The 24,904-nt window shown below is 37.3% G+C and overlaps 1 protein-coding gene across 1 annotated transcript in view; it reads right to left on the bottom strand.

The window, feature by feature from the left end:
• Positions 1-19,388, bottom strand: part of LOC120633708 (IDLSRF-like peptide) — a 107,151-nt gene extending 87,763 nt beyond the window's left edge. The window contains exon 1 of the mRNA XM_039904026.1: positions 19,286-19,388. The gene's annotated coding sequence lies outside the window, so the exon portion shown is untranslated. The remainder of the gene's footprint in view (positions 1-19,285) is intronic.
• Between the last annotated feature and the right edge of the window lie 5,516 nt (positions 19,389-24,904).

The raw sequence follows: 24,904 nt of genomic DNA, 5'->3' as shown, positions 1-24,904 counted from the left end.
ACTTTGTGCACCATCCTTCCATCCATCCATCCATCTTCTTGCGCTTAAGATGCTTGTTAAAGATCACTTTAAGTCATAAGGCCGCCTTTGCAACCTAGTATTATGTACTTTTGTCATTGCTTTTCTTTTTGTATTGTTGCTTTGTGTTTTATTGCAATAGAGGTATTCTACCTATCTATCTATTCTTCTTCTTAACATACTCATCGAATCAACCCATTACAGGCCCACTACAGAGCACGGGTCTCCTTCACAATAAGAAGGGGTTAAGGCGGCCACGCTGGCCGAGTGCGGAATGGTGGACTCCACACACCTTTGGGAACCTAATGTAGAATTCCCAGTCGTGCAGGTTTCTTCACGGTGTTTAACTTCACCGTTGAAGCAAGTGATATTTTTATTACTTAAAACGCACATAACTATAAAAAATTAGCTGTGTGTGCTGGGATTCGAACTCGGCCCCCCGAAAGTGAAGTCGAGCTCCTACCCAATGTGCTATCACCGCTTCCATGCGCTATAGCCGATATTAATCGTAACTTAACATACTCAGCAACAGTTAAATATATAAGTGGGTATAAGCATGTAATTTTGATGAGTTCCTAATGGAAATTGCGCAAAGACGAATATACCTACATCGACCGCTTTTGAATTCTGTAGTGCGAAGGCTGATGTTTGTTGTTACGCCGCCATTTTGAATCAACTACGAGTATGTACGTAGTAACATTGCAGCAGTACGTATTGATATTGAATGCAGTATTAATATATATTTTTTATTAAAGTAGGGTTTTATGTTTCTTGCCGACTAATTTAACTGTTTAATGTTGCGTGTTTAATGTTGAACACGAGCTACTGGGTTCGACCCCCAGGTCGGGGCAAAAACTATTAGTTCTTTGGTTCTTCCGTTTCGAACTAGTTTTAACTAGTTAAGAAATTGGCACTGTCCTGTGTGAGCGTTGAGAATTTAAGTATGAGGTTCCGGGTTCGATTTTTGGAAATTTATGATTTCTGAATTTTCTCTGGATTTGTTATTTCTATGGTCTGGTGTGGTCGTAGGCTTTGGGCGTGGCAAGTTACCACCCAACCGACAAAGACGTGCCGGTGCGATGTCGCGTAGAAACCGATTAGGGGTATGACTGTTTGTCATACTCCCTAACAGGTTACCCCCTACTATCATAGACTGCATCATCACTTAACAACAGGTGAGATTGTCTAGGGCTAACTTGTAGTGGAATAAAAACAAAAAGGTTTAATGTTTACAACAAAACATTTGTGCATAAATTATAAAATAAAACAATGATTTAAGACTTCGTGCGATAAGCGAAGTGACATTTAGGAATATTAATCATTTTGTACAAGATGTCGGTGCCAAGATAAAGATATGCCGTGTTTAAGGGGTTTGTAAACCGCTCCATGTTGTTAAATTTTGTTCTGAATTTGAAATTCAAATAAGCTTGATTAAGGTTTTAGGTATTTTCGTTCGCTCTTGAAACGCTTCAAACAATATGAATTTTCGGTATTCGAAATTTAAAAGTTGGTGAGCGCAGATCCAGAAGAAAACATTTTTTTTTAATGTGACACATCTATAGGCGAGGGTAAACTTGATTGTTGGCGTGGCGATGCATGCCACCACTTTTCTTCCCGCGGGTGTCGTACGATGCGACTAAGGGAATATACCGGAGAGCGGGCAGCAGCGTTCTCTGTGCTACTTCTACCATCTACTGCGGCGAATCCTCTAGTTGGGAGAGGCCTTTAGTCCAGCAGTGGACTGTGGTCTGTGATATAGCTTTGTCTTCGTAGATATAAGAAAACGTAAGCTTACAGAAAAATCCTATTATAATATTAAGGATTACTTGAATGATAAAAAAGCTTGGGTGAGAATTGCTCTAGCTTCATAGCTTAATATAAATAAACTGAGATGGTGATAACAAAAAAAAAATTACCCGGCTAAGTTTGTTGTGGGCTCTTCTTAGACCAGGGCGCGTTTGGAACCCTCGTAGCTTTAGTGTTAAGTTGGCGAACGAAGTTGTCACCATGCCCTTACAATTATGTAAACATATATATGTATGAACGCTTCATAAGTGCCTGTGATAGGCACCAGGGCACGGTAATCCTCTCAGAATGAGTAGGGTTAATGCCGTAGTCCACCACGCTGGCCCAGTGCGGATTGGTGGACTGCACACGCCTTTGAGAATATTATGGAGAGTTCTCCAGCATACAGGTTTCCTCAACATGTTTCCTTCACCGTTCAAGTAAGTGATATTTTTAATTACTTAAAATAATATCATCATCGTCATCATATCAACCCAAAGCAAATTAAAATGTTATTAGAGAATAGGTAATCTAAGATAATAATTATATGTTTGAATGTTTTGTTTTTTTTTATTATTATTGAATTTTTGGTTATTTTTATTATTATTGTTTTTTTTTTAATTCTTAATTTTATATAGCTTATGTTTATGTTTTAATTTAATTTAATTTTTTGTATTTATTACTTGTGGTTACATTATTTTTATAGTCCCCGGGGAGACGAATTGGGCAACTGTAATGTATTCACGGGGTGCGTTGCTAAATAAATAAATAAATAAATCACCGGCCCATTACAGGGCACGGGTCTCCTGCCACAATGGGAAGGGGTAAGACCGTAGTCCACCTCGCTGACCCAGTGTGGATTTTTGGACTCCACACACCTTTGAGAACATAAGAATTCTCTGAGGTTTCCTAGGGATATTTTCCTTTACCGTTGAAACAGGTGATATTTTAATTCCTTGAAAAAAACGCAAATAACTTGGAAAAGTTAGAGGTGCTGGGATTCGAACTCGCCCCCCCGAAAGTGAAGTCGAAATCCTACCCACTGGCTCATCACCGCTTCGCTATTAAAAGCTTATTTAACTTAATTCAGTTAGAACTACTAATTCGAGTTAATTCCACTAGCACGTAATTAGCCAAGTAATCCTGATTCGCATAAAAAGGAATTACAGCGAGGAAAAAAGAAAAGCTTAGCAACTGTTTCTGAATGCGAAAGTATTTAAAGCTGCTAAGCTTATGAGCTGGCATTTAGACAACTTTTTGTTACTTGCAAACTCATTATCATCGCTCCAACCGATTGACGTCCACTGACAGACAGTCTTTTGTATAGCGTTCCAAACTCCACGATTCTGGGCCGCTTGCTTCCAGCGGCCATTCCAACACCTTTGGACCCAAACGTCCATCGGTTCTCCGAGCTATGTGCCCCGCCCATTGCCACTTCCAGCTTCACGACTCATTGAGCTATGTCGAGGTAACTCTAGTTCTTCTACGGATCTCCTCATTTCGGGTTTGATCACTTAGAGATACTCCTAACATAGCTCTTTCCATCGCTGGCTGAGTGACTTTGAGATTTTTTATGAGGCCACTTGTAAACTACTTTTTTTGCTAATATAGTCATTATGTACATCTCCAAATAGCCTTGCCCTGCCCAGTTGGGGTTCGAACCTCCATGAGTGCTCACCACGCCGCGACTTAAGCTATTTTGCTAACTCTATTTCTTCTACGGATCTCATTTCTGATTTGATCACTTAGACATACTGCTAAGATAGCTCTTTCCATCGCTCGCTGAGTGACTCTGAGCCTTCTTATGAGGCCACTTGTAAACTATTCATTTTTATTTATTTCGGCAAATATAGTCATAATATACCTAATATCATTATAAACATCTCCAAATAGCCCTACCCTGCCCAGTGAGGGGTCCAACCTCCAAAGAGGCCGACAAACCAATATCATTATCAACCTCTTACCGAGGAAACAGGTCTCCTCTCAGATTGAAAAGGGCCACCGGAGTCCACCACGCTGGCCTAATGTGAATTGATATCCTGCGCGGGTCTTTTAGAATATTGAAAGAAAGGTTAATTGAAACGCACATAGCTCCGAAAAGTAAGAGCTTTCGGCGATACAACTCAGTGCCCTGGAAAGGTAGGTTGAACTCATAACCTCTAGACTATCACGGCTTTATGAACAACACACCTATATAAATTTAAATATTCTTTTACTAAAGGAACTTAATATAATTTATTCACGAGTACTGCCCTCGGGACTCGTGGCAATACGGCGCATGACACGAATCGTTCGTGAACATAACGAGGACGTGGTAACGAGGACATCGTTATCGCGACGTCCATCGTTGTCACGTTATAACTGCAACTGATGTTATTTTCGCATACATTTTCGTGTAAAGCTTCCACATATTAATATGTGTACATCGAAACATAACGTAGCTGTTCTTAGTATTTATAGATAGATGGATTGATATATGTGCAATATATCAATCCATCTATCTATAAATATAATGATAAAACATGTCGAGGCCTCCTGGAAGAAATCTTTTTAGACATCAGTTGTCTTTTCTTTGAAACGTTCTTTTCTTTTTTATGTTAATTTTAATCTATCTAAATAAATAAATTAATTAATTAATTAAGTAGGCCATATTTTCACAGCCATTGGTATGCATAGACGGTCTTATTGCTAAAATAATAACTTCCAGACAGACTGTGAGAAAAGTAATTCAAGATTCGAAATGGTAGCGGCGCTGTACTATCTATCAACCAATATTTCAAACCAACTATAAATAATATATTGTATATATAACATTTAAATATAAGCAAAAATGACTGTAATATACGTTAATTGATAAGGTATTTATTGTTAGCTTTTGTTCGCGTTTTCTTTTAATTCAATGAATGAATTGAATACACTGTTTTGTACACCACATAAAAATACAGGAAAATTATTTAAAAAAAAAACTAGTTTACACGAAGAATTCAATTAGGCGGCCTTATCGCTACATAGCGATAGCAATCTCTTCCAGGTGAATGACTAAGAAGGGCAAGAAAGCGTAATAAACAAACTCACATTTTCATTTCGGATATTAGTTAACTGACTCCTAATATAGCGGAAAGAATTTACAAATTTAATTTTTAATTACATGAATGACAGAGATTTAATCGACCTGTTGGCGATCGACCAACGCTGCGTTCACCGGTTCTGGATCGTCATTCCAGCACCTTGAGAACGTTCTTCGGTTCTCCGACCTATGTGCCCAACCTATTGACTCTATTTCTTCTACTCTAGATCTTTTCGTTTCTAATGGGATCACGTACAGATACTCCAAGTAAACTATGGCCCGCTGAGTGACTCTGAGCCTTAAAATGAGCCCGTAGCAAGCGACCACATTTCAGAGCCGTAAGTCAGTCATCACTGGCATCATACGAGTATTGGTCAGAAGACCTTGCTATTCAGATACTGAGACATTTTGGACGGAAAGATGTCCCGGAGTTTGTCGAACCTTGCCCATACAAGCTGGATTCGGCGGTTCACCTCTTTCTCGAAATTGGATCTACCTAACTGGATCGTGTGTCCTAGGTTAGGTACTCGTCTACAATTTCGAATGCAGAGAATAAAATGATGTTAAAATAAAACGATCTGCTGAGTTGCTGGCTCCACTCGGTGGAATCTGCCTTCCGAAGCGTTGGTGGAGTCACTAAAAACAGATTGATTTGAAGTTCCAAAAACGCTTATAAACTTAAAATAAATGAATTTTGATTTTGAATTTATTGCGTTTAATTACACAAAAGTGTTTATTACCTACTAACTTCGCCTCGCTTATATTCATACGCAGGTCCACGTGTTGTGGACATACGACATTAGTCTGTCGGAACGAGTCGCTGGGAGCCGCTGGAAACAAGCAGCCCGGTTCCTGGATCTCGGAACAAAAGGCCCATGAATGAATAAATGAAATATTGAATTATTTAATGAAAGAATGAACGAATGAATAAATATACTTTTATTGCACACCACAAAAAGTATATAAAAAAGAAGTGCGGCCCATGTACAACAGTGGACGTCAATCAGTGGCGTGCATAAAGGGTATGGACAGGGTATGCAGATGATATAAAATGAAGAAAATTTCCAGTACGAGTTATAAATACTTAAGGGTAGGCTTTTTGTAACTCTAACAATGCCTATACTTATGTTTTTATTAACTCTAATTGGAAAATTTCTTCATTTTATATCATCTGCATACCCTATGCATACCCTCTATGCACGCCACTGACGTCAATCTGTTAAGGTGATGGTGAATCACAATGTGTTCTAGTTATTTATGATACATACTTTCTAATTAACGTAATTGTATTTTCTCGTGGAGATAAAAAAAATACTTACTGAAATAATAAGGTTGTAGCGACGGGGAGGCTGGCGCTACGTAAACACAGCTTTATTTTCATAAGCTATATTGCGGCAGAGTATTCCGCCCCAGTGTGTTCAGAGTACATAATTAAATCATAAAAATGCTTGGTCATTAACATAAAATAATTACAAAAACTTAATCAACTGCCTTGGGGGCCAAATGTTTTTAACGACCCCTAGGGCAGTGGTGCGCGCTGTGTAATTAGTGGGAAGTCAAGGGTTCAATCTCTGTTCATTGGTCCATCGATCGGTAGACCTGCAGAAATATTGAACGATAAAACCAGATAATATAAGCGGTCATAACCCAGTAGGTACAACTTCGACTACACTTTCACGAGGGCCAGTTCGAATCCCAGTGTACGAACCCCAACATTTCTAAGTTATGGGCGTTTTAAGCAATTATAATATCACTTGCTACGACGGTGAAGGAAAACGTATTGAGGAAACCTGCATGCCTGAGAGTTCTCCATTCACAAAGGCGTGTGGAGTCCACCATTCCGCATTGGGCCAGCTAGGTGGACAACAGCCTTACACCCTTCTTATTGTGCTCTACAGTGGGTCGGTAATGAGTTGATTTGATGACGATGATGCTGATGAGTACCAGCAAGAAAAACCCGAGTCTGATATTAAATTCCATTAAAAAATTTCGTGAAAATTTAATTTTGATTTGACGCATAAAATTACCATTTTTTTCGGCGTATTTATCAAGGAAAGTTATGACTTTGGATTTAACATTTTAAAGCTATTTGTCTGGGATACCGCCACAATACTGTGACATTTAAAACGCCGCCTAACCTTTCAAAGTTCAGTGGGTTGCAGGTCGACCCTAATTGGGTGAAATATAGACAACTGAAACGGGTACAGCCCACACGGTCTATATCGCTCAGCCATAGTATAAACAGTTTAAGTTATAAAGTTCATCTGTCGCTGTCTACCATTAACCGGTAGTGACGTCATCATCACCCGCAACCTTAAGAGTCCGACTGCTAGGCACTGTCCTCATATCTCAAAAACCCGAACACATATCTTTTTTATTAATTTATATTATTAGTAGGTATGGATCCAGTATCTACTAGTATAATGAATGCGATGAGAAGGGTGTCTGTTTGTTTATTCGATCGTTTCCTTTTTGTTCCTCAAACACTGCACTTGGATCAAGGATAGGTCGAATCCTGAAGCACAATATGAAGTATAAATTAATGCAGGAAAATTTACAGCTAGTACTAATATATTACACCGGCATTAAACTGCCAGATATTTGCTGCCAGATTCGGCTGCCCTATACTGTGCCACTGTGTGGATGTAGCAATCGCAATCTCCCATTGGGAGAGCCCTTAAATAAAGCCGTGAACTGTATATATTATATAGGCCCATAGGTGTCACTTTTGATGCGAACATTACATGAGTATTACACGGTAGTGAGATGATGGCGATAACCATATTCATAAACTTAAAACTAAAGCTACGAGGGTTCCAAACGCGTCCTGGTCTAAGAAGAAGCCCACAAAAACTTAGTACAGTTGACCAACGACGAAGTTAGCTACACATTATATAATCTGCATAATAAAACAAATTAAAAATATAAAGAAACCCCGACTTTCAACATATTGTACATTATTATACTAGTCCTGAGTTGTGAAAAAAAATACTTTGTGGCGGCGGCCATCTTTGGTCCTATTTGACTAATTCACCTTTCTAAAAAATAATAAAAAATCAAAATCGGCCCATCCGTTCGGGAGCTATGATAACACAGACAGTCACACACACACAGACACGTCAAACTACAAGTTTTTAAACACCACGTTATTTTTGCGTTGGGGGTTAAAAATAAGCCTATTTACGAAAAATAAATTCTTGTTGTTTTAATTAAAGAAAAAGTTTAATTAAAACACAAAAAATAAAAGAAGGGTCTTTTATTTTTTGTGTTTGTGTTCTTTGTCTCGAATTTAGAACCAGAGACGTGGCTTCATTCGTCTTCTGTTGAAAAGCCTTCATTAAGGAGTAATATATTGCGCCCCTGAAAAGGTAGCTCTTACGTGTCACCTGAAAGGCGCAAATATATTTATCTCAGCTGAAACTTGCACTGCCTTTGTAACATTTTAGTGTTTTCATGTAGCTAAGTGAGTGCAGAAAAGTTCAAAGGTCGTAAGTTGAAATAAAATATCTTCAAAACATTTTTGCTCAAATCAATCGAACAAAAGCTATTCAGAAAAAAGTTTTATATTATATTCTATGTAATTAACAAATAATATTTTCTTTATTTAAAATATTTATATAAAAAGTATGCTGAAAATCCATCATCACATAAGCCCACTATAGAGCACGGGCCTCCTCCAACAATGAGAAGGGGTTAAGTCCACCACACTGGCCCAGTGCGTATTGGTGGACTCAACAAACCTTTGAGAACATTATGTAGAGCTTTTAGGCACGAAGGTTTCCTGACGATGTTTGTTTTCACCGTCGACGCAAGTGATATTTTAAATTACTTAAAACGCACGTAACTTAGAAATGTTAGAGGTGCGTGCTCGAATTCGAACTCGGGCCCCCGAAAGTGACTATTACCGATGGAAGCATGCATGAAAATCCATGCTTTGATACTAATATTATACACGCAAAAGTGTGATTGTTTGTGTCTTTGACCTTATTTTATTTTTTAAGCCCTAAATAAGAAACCAACAGCGGCGTGCATAGAGGGTATGCACAGGGTATGCAGATGATATAAAATTAAGAAATATCTCCAGTAAAAGTTATAAACAACTTAAGGATAGGCATTGCAACAGTTATGAAAAGCCAACCCTTAAGTATTTATAACTCGTACTGGATACCCTGTGCATACCCTATGGAAACCAATCGACGTGATTTTTGGCATAGAGTAAGTTTAAAGAACGGAGAGTAACATAGTTTTTTATCCCAGATAAAATAAATAAAATAAAAATAAATATACTACGGCAATACACACATCGCCATCTAGACCCAAAGTAAGCGTAGCTTGTGTTATGGGTACTAAGATGACTGATGAATATTTTTATGAATAATTTAGTTAAATACAGATAAACACCCAGACACCGAAGAACATTTATGTTCATCACACTCGCATTTTCCAGTTGTGGGAATCGAACCCACAGCCTTGGACACAGAAAGCAGTCTTCTTCGGCCGTCATTCGGCCAGAAGAACAAAGGTTTCCCGAGATATTTATAGAAAACCGCAAAAAATGCGGATGCAGAATGCGGGCAACATCTACTGGGTTAATAATGAAAAAACATTCCCCATTTAACCTCCTTAGCTGTAAATCAGTCTCTATTGCCTTACTCAGGTGAAGTAACACGAGTGGGTGTACACATCGCCATTCATAAGTCAACGTCACTACATTTTCCATTGAAGCCGTAAAGTTCTTTCGAGAGACAAATTACTTCTCGTCCTCTGCAACACGTCACGCACTCGTGGAAATGTTTTTCCCATTTCAAGAGAAATCCCACGCGATCGTTCGGGGAAAATCTCTGAATGTCACTAAAGCTCGAGTTCATTTTGTAAAAATGGGTACGATTTTCTTATTCATTTATTTCGTGCTAAGTAATAAAATCGTTTTGTGTCTAAAAAGGTTTATTATCTTTACTAATATGAGGAAGCGATAACATATAAACTACTACTACTACTGATGACAACACAAATAAGTAGAAGGTGAAGTAAAACGCAGTAACAAAAAAAAAATAGCATAACCATATAACGACAATCCTGAGCTGGCCCTTATTCAGAGCAAAAATAGCATAAAGAAGGTCTCTGACACCATGCCAGAGGATAACTGAGTGCGAAACAAAAATAAAAACGTGTGTGTACTTATGTACAAGCGTTAGAAGTTCTCTGGCATAATAAGTAAAAATCTTTTCGCAAATTTTATCTTTCTCTATGCTTTATTCTACGTTTGTAGAAAAAACTATACTAGCAATAGAAAAAAGGTATTGTTTGAATTATTGAAAGTTGACTTTTAGAAAAACTAAATTGTTGACCATAGCTAACCATAGCTAACTTCATGTTGTCGGTTTATTGAGACGGTGTGCGCGCGCATCGTAAAAATTCCCATTCACCATTATTCCCTAACGCGCTTCTGTTACTTTTTCTGTGACGTACAGTCAAATTGTATTTTATTCATTTAATTGTTTATAAAACATGAATAATTTCTACAGTCACTTAAACTTCCCAGAATTTTAAATTATTATTGATTTATCGCTTCAAACTTCTTAAAAAAATTGCAGTCTTCTGAAAAAGGTAACGTTTTGGCATTTTGTCAAGGTTAGAGTTTCAGACTCGTCCTGCAAAAGAAGGCCTACTTCGTTTTATTCGCAGACCGGAAACGAAAAGGCAGCTTTGAAAAAATATCAAAAGTTGTATGTTTCTTTAAATTATATTGAACACTCTGTCCTTACTAATATCAGAAATTCAAAGATGTTTTTGTTTGTTCGTTTGTCCGTTTGCATTTTTGGCATAGAGTTAGTTGAAAGGACGGAGAGTAACATAGTGTACTTTTTGTACAAGAAAAATAATTTATTTTGATTACGGGGGGAAATATTCTGGTGAGATACCCAGCTTCCTGGGGGAAAAGCTTGGGTGTTGTGAGATGATGAAGAGAATGTGAAATTTTTACACACTAAAATCCCCGCGGTGGCCACCCTCAAATTCAATTCGGTTTTCCAATTCAAATACATTTTCAAACTGTGTTATATTTCGAGTAGCATGTCCTTTACAAGCATTTCAAAACATCGAGTCTTTATGTTCATAGTGGGTCTACCATGGCTTCAGCAGGCAGATTTCTATAAAAAAGAAATCGGCAAGAAACTCAGCATTTTAGCAATTTGAAAATGTCTTAACCTATATTTGGTGAATCGCAAGCGAATACTGAGTTCCCTCTTGGGAAACTGTGAATGTAAGTGCTCTCGTTTTTAAAATGAGAGTTTCATAGCTTTTAGGAAGGAAAATGTGAAAATGTGAAAATGATGAATGCGAATGACGAATAAAAAGGCGACAGAAATGGATGTGTAAGAACCATGTGCTGTGGTAATCCTTAGAAAATATTAAACAGACTTGGTTTTATGGTGCACGCCGTTAGCTGAAGTAAATCATGCAGCGGAGATAATATAATATATTATATAAGTAACTCGAATTCACTTTCAGAGACTGAGTTCGAATCCCAGTTCGAATACCTCTAACTTTTCTACGTTATGTGCGTTTTAAGTAATTAAAAATATCACTTGCTTCAACGGTAAAGGAAAACATTGTGAGGACACCTGCATGCCTGAGAGATCTACACAATGTTCTCAAAGGTGTGTGGAGTCCACCAACCCGCAATGGGCCAACGTGGTGGACTATAGCCTCAACCCTTTCTCAGTGTTTGATTGATTTTTTTGAAATATGCGGAAATATTGTACCTTTCAATACCCGTTACCAAAATAAAATATTCTACCCACCACGTAAAACAGCACTCGGTTCTAAAAGTTGTTTTCATAATATGATTTTGATTTATAACAAATTGCCTATAGCTATTAAAGATTTGCCATTTTTGAAATTCAAGGCAAAATTACGTGACTGGTTGGTTGATAAATGCTATTACTCCGTAAGGGAGTTCTTGGATAATAAAATATAATTATAAGTTTAGTTATTTTTTAATTGATATTCCATGTTTATTATTCCATACAGTAAAATTAATGAAATTTTATTATATTCAGCCGATTATATTGATAATTTTGATTTTGTTTATTTTGATGTTTTTTTTAATTATTACATAAATGAATTTGTTTTAATTAAGATTTGCATGTCATATATTATGACTTAACATGCATACCTACAATGTCTTATGCAAATAAAAGGATTTCATTTGATTTGATTGTTGGACCGGATGTGATGATGATAATGATTATATTTTATTTTTATTTATTTATTTTCTTACAATCATAAGTAGATAGGTATACATAGGTGACTTGATGTCCTGAAACTCCATTGAGTTTGTATGGCCATTGCACAATCCTCTAATGTTATACAAAATTTTAAAATTTAAGCGGGTAGGTGAACAAATACGCCGCTAGCAATATAAGGGTACATCTACAAACAGAGTAGCATTTCGCAGGGCATTCAAGGAACACGTCCTGCAAGGTGCCCCTCGATCTTCATCAACCTGAGCCATAGGTGATAAGCCTTGTCTGCCTGTAATAACACCAGCAACCATGCTACTTGGCGGCAGAAATAAGCATGGCTGTAGAACTTCCACGGACGAGCTCTATAAAGTTTGTTTGTTTGTCTCGTTTGTCTATAAAGTCTGTTTACAGACGTTATTTGAACGTCAACGTCAACGACAAAGACAATTTTAATTTTATTTGTTTAATAGATATTTTGTATGGATATAGAGAAGGAGGGAAATGGAAATCACAATTGAATTCATCAAGTTTATTTGTATAAATACAATTATGTCAATTTTTTTTTGCTGTAAACAATTCACTTCATACTTGAAGAAAACATGTAAATGTTTAATTGTATAGCAGCTGTCCACGCGGCAACATCGCTCACTCAAGTAGGAGAGATACAGATGCCGAACGCTGCCGAACGCAGAGGCCGATTATGCCTCTTTGTCGCTCGTTCCGCGCTCTCGCTTGCACTTCAAGCCTCAAATGCAACGCCTCAGAGCGATGTAACGCCGCATGAGTCATGCTTTTTCGTGCATACAGCCGGCTCCATCGAATTATAAGTCGTTGTCACGTCAAAAGCACTACACGATTAGAATTGTTTGAAACTGTTTTTTCAGCAAATTTTCAATCCAAGTTTCTAAATAAAAGCAAAAAATCTCGTTCATAGAGTGATCTTCCGAATGAACTACAATAATTGGCAAAACAAGTAGTCGCCATGTGAAAGTAACAATAGGTGGGGCATACATTTGAGAGGAACGACTGACGTTGCGATCCCAGAAGATGAAATGGCGATCATAACTTTTTTCTAGTTTCTACTTGGTGTCCACAGACTATATTAAGCTTATAAGCCCTCAAAGAGAAAACAATTGTCCGCACTATAGTAGATGTGCCTGTTTTTTTGTTTGTTTTCTTGTTTCATTGTTTTGATCTTAATAATTTTTGCCAGAGCGATAGTTACCATATTGTTTACGGACCAAGGAGGAAAATAAATACTCTTTATCCCGCCTTATTTTAAGGTTCTGAGGTACTAAAAAAATATCTCCATAAGTTTTTTTCTAGCCAGTATTCCCGAGGATATTTAAACATCAAAACAAACGCCGACGAATCCGGCGTAGCTAGTTTATAAATAAAAAAAATGCTTTTTAGAGCTTGGATGTGGATTATTTCTCCATCCAGGTTGCTTCTTAAATATTTTTAAATGACAATGTGAGATGGTGATAACGAAAAGAACACCCGGCTTTTTTGTTGTGGGCTTCTCCTCAGACCGGGGCGTATTGTAAAATGTAGTTTTTGCCATCACCACTCACTACAATGAACACATTTTGTATGTAATGAATTTATCAAAAATGCCATCTATGTGCCTATTTGAAAAAAGAGATATTTGACTTTGACTTTAATGGTTCATTGACTTAAATAAAATAAGAATGAGATAACAAACCCACTGCAAAGCCTGAAGTAGATACACTCGTAATGTAACAATGTTTCCCTCCCTCTCTTTGTTCTCAAAGGAGTCTGTTCCGACAATCATTGGCAATTATCTATTGTTAAGCAGAAAACATACTCGAATAATTCTATTTTCCTTGAACACATTTTATATCATTAATGTCTCTATACCTACTCGTCGGTCCAGTGGTATGTTTTACTACAGATCACTATGCTGGTGTGGTGTGCCCACGAGGGGGAAAGAGATAGAAGATGGAATAACGAAGAACACGTCCTTACTTTGACGAAGTCACTTTATTACTCTCTTTATAACAACTAATATTCGTTACTTATACGCACTACTGCACACTTCACTGGGTTCGATTCCCGGGTCAGCTATTATAGTCATATATTGGGGTTTCCTGACAAGAAACTCTCAGTACCAGCTATCAGTTAGGATTGTTCTGATGTAAGTAATAAAATGTTTAAATAACAAAACAAATAGTCAAATCTGTTCAGATATCACGAAAATGTTGAGTAGTATACTAAAAAAAACGCATAGAATTAAGAACATTCAGAACCCTCATTCAGCCATTATTGCATTCAAAAACAGTGAAAACGCCCCGCGCACGTCTTACTTCATACCCGCGGAGTGTTGCTATCTCACAAACTTATTCCCATTTCTACATTTCATGGTAAACGTTCTAAACATCAGAGGTAAAACTGTCAACTGTAAGGCTGTCAACTGCTAATTGGTATGAAGTGTCTAACCGTATGTTTCTGTTTTTTTTTGTATATACAAATAAAGAGTTATAATAACAATAATAATAAATACATATAACTTACTACGCATAACATCGGTTATTTAAATTCGGTTGATAATGCAAATATGTAAACGTTACCTACGTATTCCTTACAAAAGCCCTAAATCTTAGGTCTTTAAAGGGTAACCCTTTCAGAGGGTAATCCCTTTGTTATTATGTTTACCACCGTATATTTATCGTATATCACTGCGAGTCTATTCGACCTCATGCTTTTAATGTGAAAAAAAATGTAAAATCAAAGTTCAAAATTTTGAAACTTTTTATAAATTTAAAATGCATATAAAAATTTTCGGCACCTACAGGATTTGAACCTGTGACACTCTGACTTTTGAAACGTCAAGTCTTTCTGTGTGTGTGTGTGACTCTACCATACAAATCGTAGTTAACTTTCTCTCGTTGGAATAAGTAAACGTAGCTAGCAAATCTCATACTCGGCACTATCATTGTAAATTGAAAACTTCATCAATAAACAAGGCTACATTTCGCAGGGCAGATAAACACGTCCTACAAAGTACCACCCTATGTCTAACAATCTGAGACGTGTAAGTTTCATTTGCATGTAATTGTAATCACTACATTCAGACCCGCAATACTGCTAGGTGATGAGAGTACCTGTGATGGAAATATTCTCCGAGCTATGCAGAGGACTATGTTGGGAGTGTAGCGACACAAATGTGCGCGTGCAGTGCATTATGCCGATTACTACAAAATGTATTGCACGACGACACACGAGGAGTGCGCCCGTTCTCGCCACCATTGGCATTCGTGTTTGTGCGCACAATAAACAATACCAGTGCTATGACGTTTTATTTAGTCACCCTGATAGGGCATTGGCCTTACTAGACCTCAACCCACGATTAACAACAAAATTACTGCAACTAAATCGTTTTAAACTAAGGACAGTTGTAGGTATGATAACAGGGCACTGTCCACTGAACAAACACCTTTCCATTTTAGGTAGAACTGACAGTCCTCTCTGCAGAGCATGCATGGAGACGGAAGAAACGCCGATACACGTAATTCTCCAATGCAATGGAGTAGCAGAACAACGCGCAGCACACCTTGGCTCCTCAGCAACACTCCATGAAGCACTCGGCAACCTGGGCGGCCTGCTAAGCTTCTGGAGTGAGCTCGGCTGGCTAGAGTGATCAAGCGGGGAGCCGCATCAGTGGCCATATGTACAACGGACGGATCCAGACCAACCAAGTGCGGAAAAGGCCCAGGAACAGAAGAAGAAGAAGGGCATTGGTAAAGGAGTTTCCCTGAAGGATAAAATGAGAAACAAAGAGTTTCGCAGGAGAACAAAAGTCACTGATATAGCTCAAACTATCAGGAAGTTGAACAATGTGCAGGCCATGCTTATCGTAGGTGCGATGGCTGTTGGATCAGAAACGTTCTAGACCACGGACAAGGAAGCGTAGTGTGGTCAGACCAGAGAGATCTGGTCTGGTCGGGAGGTTTCTATGGCCTTGGCTAGCTTTTACCCTATCGACAAAGACGTGCCACTAAGCGATTTAGCGTTCCGGTACAATGATTAGGAGTGCAGCACTGCTATACACATAAAAGGTTTAAATAACACTGCTATACACATAAAATCTTTAAATATCACTGCTATACACATAAAAGGTAAGCCCATCTTCGACCAAATCATCGCTTAACATGATGGTGGTGTGATAGCAGTCACGGGCTAACTTGTAGTGGAATTTAAATAAAACACCGGTTATGCTGAACCCACTTCGATATTATAGTTTCAAAACAATATTAAAATAAAGAACTCAGATTATAGATAGGTATACTTAGTAAATATTACATAACAGCTCTATTATAGGAAATGGAATATTGCTAAGATTTGTATGTATACAGCGTCAACAAATAACTGAGCGAAGGGTACCGAAGGGTAGACGAAAAAGGGGTCGTCATAAAAAGGCTTTTATGAGTTAATATTATACGTCCTCTTTACGGCTCCCCGAATAATGTTTTTCTTTGTGTGAAAGGGGTATTTTTTGGTACTCATCAAAAGATAACAGTTAAAAACTTACATTTAACCACTACTTTCTCTATAAATCTGCCTACTTTAATAATAATATTCCTTCATTTTCATGCATGCATGTCTAGGCGTGCAAAGTCTGATAATCCGCCTGACGCCAGAGCTAGTGGTGGACAAAGGCCTTATCCCTACTCATTGTTTGAGGAGAGCCTTGCCCTCTAGTGGGCCGGTAATGGATTTATGAGGTGATGATGATGACTTCGTTTCTTCTGTGCAGTTACAGCATAACGAATTTTGACAAGAATTTGCAAAGAGATCCTCGAGAAAGATAAAGAAAAAGTTTCTAAAACTTCTAGCTAAAAATTAAAATGGTACGGCGATAATTTTAAAAAGTTAGCCTTCACGAGAAGCTCCGCTGATTTCAAACATTTAAGTTTACCATTGGTCGTCACAAATCGACCATAATTAATTTAAATAATTCTAAAATCACAAATTTTAACACGTCAAAGACACTGACAATGTTATGTTCCATATTTTTTGTAACAGATTATTATTTAAAAAATGATTTAAAAAGTCTTACTAAACTGTGAAATGTTATTTTATTGATTTAAGTTATTTGTTATGCATAATTACAAAAAAACATTAGTTTACTAAACTCTTTGTGCAGTTTACTAGGCTACCAACATAACGTGATAACAAAAAAACCCGGCTAAGTTTGTTGTAGGCTCTTCCCCAGAGCGCATTTGGAACCCTCGTAGCTTTAGTTTTAAGTAGGCGAAAGAAGTTATCACCGCCCCCTTACTGAAGTGCCAGTGGTAAGCCTACATGAATAAAGAAATTTTGAATTTTAATTTGGGTTTTATCTATATAATTTACTGTGTAATATTGGATAGAAGCAGGCGTTACTTTGCGGAAATCCATGATATATTATCGAAATTTAGCTTAATTTGCTATACTCCGCGAAAAGCAGGAGAATCTGTGTGGTGTCATGAATAATTGTTAAGTGACTTAACAAATATTCATTGTAAAGTCAACATCTCCTGAGGATGCTCCGGTTTCGGAGCGAAACCTGCGTAGAGTGGAGTATAAGGATTGAAGAAATTATAAATTACACCACACAGATTCTCCTGCTTTTCGCGGAGTATAGCAAATTAAGCTTAATTTCTATAATATTACTGTGTAATTTAATAAAATTGTAAAAGCTCCAATTCTTCCGAACAAAGAGAATATTTAAAAAATAAATATGGGCACTATAATTTTCATACGAAAGCTTTTTGTATCTTTTTTTAATTTTGTTATATTTAAATGTATGTGTCAGAGAGGAATCATTAAGATTTATTAATTGATCATTTTAACTCGAAAACTACAGCGCATCATTATTATTTTCTTACCTATATTTTGCCCCCAAAAGACCCTGAACCTCGGATACAAAGGTCTTACAAATTGCAGCTTGAACTTGATTTGACCGATTTTTCATTATTTTCTTGGGCTCTCATACATTTTTCCATCTAGGATAACTGTTTTTTTCATAATATTCATTCAAAGCCTAACGTTTTTTTTATAATCTGTTACCCGTGTAACATGAACTAGACATACAAAAGTTCAATGAAACGTCGTAACATACTCGTAACACAACAATATAAACCGCGGTATGGAGTCTATACCCACCACGCTGCTCCAATGTGATAAGTGGGCTTATCACGTTGATTGCCGTCGATCTACCCGCCGGTCAGAGTAGTTAGAAATAGGCGGGTTCATGTTCCGACGGTTCCTTAGTTATTGAAAGTGTGTATAGAAAACATTGTTAAACTGTTCATTATGATCCAAATGCCTTAATTATTTAAATCCGACCATTTTCCCGCAGCACTTGTACCTAAAATATGTATTCATTTACATCAATGTATCCGACGGCATATTTTTTTCGTTCTTTATTTGAATTGGAGTGAACGGTGAACGCATATAGACCTTTTTTTCCCCATTTCCCAACGTCACATCGCTTTCAGAACATTTATTTCAATGAAGCCCTCGGAAAACTCCCTACTTGTTGATTAGACGGCGCGCAACAGCTTACCATTTTCCTTTGTTATAAAACCCTTACAAAACAGCTATAGTTTATGGCGATGTACACTCTAGATGAGTTTATGACTAAAGAGGATTTAGTGTTTTACTTTTATTAACATAAAACCTTAATCATTGAAATACATCAGTGCGTAGTTGATATCCTAGGGACACGTACGACGTGCTTTGCTTTCTCGTTCCAAGTTTCCTATACGCACAGTATTTTTTTATAGTAATCCTTATCTCCACCACCTAATATGATCTTCAAATCAATTGATTTAGGCAACAGTGCTCTGACCTAGGCGTTATAAATGGGTGTAGGGCGTATCAAAAGTGATTGCTGCAAAGTACATATTTCAACACACCTAATTAAAGTAAAGAGCACGAGGTACCCAAAAAAACCAATGAAAAACCGCACGTATATATAACCTTGTTACTTATTCATACTCATAACAGTTTAAACTCCAAATAACTATAAATATTAAGAGTTTGAACTGTTATAAATAGCTTTTATCCTTTAGTTTGTACCTATTACAAAAATCTGTCGTATATATTGTTACAACACTTTATACATTATCAAAAAAGAGAGTCCTTAAAAATAATTACTCACCGATAGTTGATAAGTTGAGACGGCCGTGTGTAATTGATCACAATATTTTTGAAAACATTCAAAGGGAACCCGAATAATGGCACGCCCGCTAGACTCGGCTGCCAAAGCCTGACTGAAGCTCCAGCCTTTGTACCTTTACCTGTTACAGTAACACCCTGGGGGTGGGGACAGCGGAATATAAAGCTAACTCCACATCTGTTTCGAATTTTCCACCTACGCCAAACAAGGATAGAGATATGACAAGCTTTTGCAGAGTAACAGAGACAAATACATAAAGCGTAAACCTACACAGATTCTTGACTGGTTTTACATGGAAGCTTGGGTTTTCTCGTGCAGTATGGATGTGATGTTTTACGGCCATGATTTCCGTATTGTTGATGCTGACAATTTAATTGGCTAGAATATAACTCTGTTTAAAGAATAGTTTGACGCATTGGGCAGTGACCCAGCTTTCTGAGTCGAAAGCCGTGAGTTAGATTCCCACAAAATGTTTTTGTAATGAACATACATGTGTGTATTGTCGTAGTATATTTATTTATTTACCAACTTTAGAAAATTACTGTAACAAAGACTAAAGAAAAAAACACTCATTCTCATTCATGTCTGTAGATAGAGTGAACTATAAAAGCGTAATTAACTTGAAATGAACTTTCTGGCGCAAAAAACGAGCTAACTTAACACCGACTTCTAAAGCAACCACTGCGCCTTTTGAGTTAATTACAGCAAAAACCGTGGGCGGCAAATGACTTTAGTAATAAACTTACTTAATAATGTATGAGAAGAAGAATATGGCTTAAAACACAGAATTTAGAACATACAGAATCCGTGCACACGACTTATTTTGAAGCATCAAAAACCACTCCACTTTGGTGTGTTTCTCGAACAGGTGGTTAGTCACTTCAATCATTTAGCATTTAAAAGTAATTATTTTACTTTAATGTTCTAAACGAAAAATGGGAAAAGTTCGTGAGTTAGCAACATTTCGCGGGTTTGAAGTGAGACGTGCTAGGGGCGTATTCTCTGTTTTTGGACACAACGCACTGCATGCAGAATCCTCATTCAACCATGATTGCAATAAAAATAATAAGTTTCAGACAATGTTCTTATCGTGAAAAGCTTTTACCAACATCTTAAGAAGATTTCGCTTGGTTGTTGGATCAATGGTCAGGTACAGAAGACCAAGTCCTTGAAACGGTTCCTCTCTCTGGAGCGCTGACCGCCGGTTGCTTGGGTACTTAAAAGCCACGCAAGCGAAGGAGTGGTTTTTTTTAAAACATTTTTAATAGTGTTATTTATTTTTCTTTTATAATTTCTTAATTCTATGGCTTAAAATAACTAAATAACCAAACAAGATTTTATTACTTTACTAATGAAACACGAAGCTTCTTGAAAGATATTTAGTTTTGTTTTCTTAGGAATATACAAATTTATGCCAACATTGTTTATTATTATTATAGATATGCTATAGATATTGTTTATAGATATGCCCATTCCAAATTAGGCGCCTTTAGAAAAATAATACTTTTAGAGCGGTAATAGCCTAGTAGTTAACAACACAGACACTTAGCCCTCCCATTTGAGTGGACCGAGTCCCGGATTCGGAGCGAAACGTGCGAAGAGGGTATTTGTAAAATAAATATCATGGAATTCCGCAAATTTAAAGTAGATTCTTTATATTTCTCTCTTTTAAACTATTTATTAAAATGTACTTTTATATATTATGTTTGTTATATATTTATATATATATATATATATATATATATATATATATATATATATATATATATATATATATATTATGTACATTTTATATTTATATATTACGTATAATTATTAAAATTATCTATGTATTCGTATCTTAACATTTTGGTATTTATATATCTTATGATATGTGTATAATAGATATGTATATCTATCAACACTCTTGGCACTGTTCCGTTCTCTTGCTTAAGTCCTATCTACAAAGGTTGCCTGTAAGAGATTGCTTACAGCAATAAGGCCGCCTTTGCATGTCTACTTTGTGTACTGTATACTCCTTACTGTTTCTTTACCTGTATGTTATACGTGCAGTAAAGTGTTTCTTCTTCTTCCTCTTTATGTGTAAAGAATGTCTATATGTAAAGATATAACAATTAAAAGAATGATAGAATGTCTATATTATGTAAAGAATTTATAAAGACATGTAAGATCAAATAAATTACCTTAAAGTGTTTGTATATCTACTACGCAAATTATAAACTATGAACCAAGTCAGAAAGCGTCACCGCCTTCTCTCTGCGAAATCTCTGAGGAGTCACTTAAAAGTAAAATACTTTAATTATAATAACTTTTTACCATACTTTCTTAATTAGCTTCAAACATTAAAGTCTTAAGAAGTGCTAACTTTGAAATATTGTACTATAAAAAATATTAAATTTAAAGAAAATTTATTAGGATAATTTTGAGTTAAATACTTCTTTCAGTGTTTAAACTTCGTTAAATCTTTTCGTCTCTTCAGATAAAAGTCTCTTTAAAAGTGATACCTTTTACCGACAGTCCCCTGTCATGCATGGAGGCAGATAAAACACCGACACACGTAATGTTCCGATGTAGAGGTCGCGAAGCATGCCTTGGCAGCATGTCTCCATGAAGCACTCGGCGACCTGGGCGGCCGGCTAAGCTTCTGGAGTGAGCTCGGCTGGCTGGAGTGACCCAGTGGGGCCATACCAGTGGCACTACGTAAAACGGACGGTTCCGGCCGATCAAGTACAACTTATAAAGTCTATTGAATAAAATGAACACCATTTTGAAATAAATTTCATTTAAAATCAATTATAAATAGTGACCTAAGACCCGCTTATTTAGCCCAACGTCTAAGTCTAGCTATTAAAAGGGGCAAAAGCGCCATTTTGGGTACCATGCCCGTAAGTGAACAGTTAGACAGATTATATTTATTGTAAATATTTATTTTTAGTTTGTAAGGGAAATAATGATTTTATTTCCCTACAAAAATATATTTTTCGTTGGTGCATAAAAAAAAAGTTATAAATAAACGTTTATTCAAAAGTCAATTGTATTGCGTTTAACTACAGTTTAAATTTGATTGCATCTAATTACCTAATTTTATTCATTCAAACTGGGAGTTAAATTCCTTATAAATGCACAATGCAATCTGCAAATTACGCTAATGTACACTTTGACGATGGCAGCGTTCCGTTAATTTGGAGTTAACATCGCAATGTGCCGTTAAATTATTTTGACTTAACTAAGTAGAATAAACTCGCTTTTCGCAAACTTATAATGCATTGAAATCTTTTGCTTATGTGCTGCATATTTAGAGCTTTATAAGTTTGTAGTCAGGAAATTAGTAGAAGAGTAGCTCTGTAGTTAGAAATTCGGCTTCGTTTTCAGGTGGCCGAGTTCGAGTCCCAACACGCAACTTTTAACTTTTCTAAGTTATGCGCGTTTTAAGCAATTTGAATATGACTTGCTTCAACGGTGAAAAAAAACATCGTGAGGAAACCTGCATGCCTGAGAGTCAGTGCCGTGCATATAGGCTATGCACAGGGTATGCAAATGATATAAAATGGAGAAAATCTCCAATACAAGTTAAATAAAACTTATGGATAGATATTGTAAGAGTTATAAAAAGCCTACCATTAAATATTTATAACTCGTACAAGAGATTTTCTTCATTTTATATCATCTGCATACCCTGCGCATACCCTCTATGCACGCCACTCCTGAAAGTTCTCCGTAATGTTCACAAAAGACGTATGGAGTCCACCAATCCGCACTGGGCCAGTGTGGTGGACTAAGGCCTTAAACCCTTCTCATTGTGGAAGGAGACTCGTGCCATGTAGTGGGCCGGTAATGGGTTGATATGATGATATAGATAGTATAACATTAGTATAACAACAAAAATATCGACTTCCTGCATTTTATATTACGGTTAACTGTAAATAAATTATGCCCGCGGTATAAAAGACATACCCCAGAATGAAGAACATACAGAAACCGTGTACATGACTAATATTGAAGCATCAAATACCACTCCACTTTAGTAGTGTTTCTCGAACTTGTGGTTAGTCATTAAATACCATTTATCAGGTAACAGTAATTGTTTTTTCCTCTAATTTTCTTAACGCTTAACATAAAATGGGGAAAAGTTTGTGAGCAACATTCCGCGGGTGTGAAGTGAGACTTGCGCAGGGCATTTTCACTGTTTTAGGGCATAATGCACTGCATGCAATAAGGGTGAATGAGTTATCTGCATTTTTCTCAATTCTATAAGGCTTACCTAATGTTAACCAGGTTTTCAATTCAGTTAACAAAAGCAGCGAATAATTATAACATAGTTAAAGAAGAAGACATAAAAAAAGAAGTCGGTATGACATCAAAATTTCCTGAATTTTATATTACAGTTAACTGTAAATAAATTATGACTGCGGTATAACAGACATACCACAGAATCAAAAACATACAGAAACCGTGTCATCACATCAACCGATAGACGTCCACTGCTGGACATAGGTCTTTTGTAGGGAGTTCCAAGTTCCACGATTCTGAGCCGCTTGGATCCAACGGCTACCTGCGACGCGTTTAATGTCGTCTGTCCACCTCGTTGGGGGTCGACCAACGCTGCGCTTACCAGTACGGGGCTGCCATTCCAGCACCTTGGGACCCCAACGTCCATCCTTTCTCCGAACTATGTGCCCGGCCCATTGCCACTTAAGCTTCGCGACTCGTTGAGCTATGTCGGTAACTTTGGTTCTTCTACGAATCTCCACATTTCTGATTCGATCGCGTAGAGATACTCCGAGCATAGCTCTCTCCATCGCCCGCTGAGTGACTCTAAGCCTTCTTATGAGGCCCATAGTTAACGACCATGTTTCAGAGCCATAGGTCATCACTGGCAACACGCACTGTTCGAAGACTTTCGTCTTCAGGCACTGAGGGATTTCTGACGAAAAGATGGCACGGAGTTTCCCGAACGCTGCCCATCCGAGTTGGATTCGGCGGTTCACCTCCTTCTCGAAATTGGACCTACCTAACTGGATCGTGTGTCCTAGGTATACGTATTCGTCAACAATTTCGAGTGCAGTGTTCTCAACGATTACTGGTTGAAGCGGAACATGAGCATTAGACATAATCTTCGTCTTGCTCATGTTCATTCGTAGGCCAACCTGTTGAGAAGCTCTGCTGAGGCCATCGAGCATCGTATTTAGGTCTCCCAGAGTCTCTGCCATTATGACTACATCGTCGGCAAACCGAAGTTGAGTGATGTACTCGCCGTTAATGTTGATGCCAAGTCCGTTCCATTCCAGAAGCTTAAAGACGTCCTCCAACGCAGCGGTAAATAGTTTCGGGGAGATAACATCTCCCTGTCGCACGCCTCGCTGCAATTGGATTGGTCTCGTAGTCTGATCCTGTATACGAACTGACATAGTGGCGTTTTTGTACAAACACTGCAACACTTGGATATACCGGTAGTCAATTCGGCATCTCTGCAGTGACCTAAACACAGCCCAAGTTTCCACCGAATCAAAGGCTTTTTCATAGTCCACAAACGCTAAGCAAAGTGGCCGGTTATACTCTTCAGTCTTCTGTATAACCTGCCGCAGCGTATGAATGTGGTCT

The sequence above is a fragment of the Pararge aegeria genome, chromosome 22, assembly GCF_905163445.1.
Source record: "Pararge aegeria chromosome 22, ilParAegt1.1, whole genome shotgun sequence".
In the NCBI taxonomy this organism is placed as follows: Eukaryota; Metazoa; Arthropoda; class Insecta; order Lepidoptera; family Nymphalidae; genus Pararge; species Pararge aegeria.
This window is presented reverse-complemented; position numbering and strand designations above follow the sequence as displayed.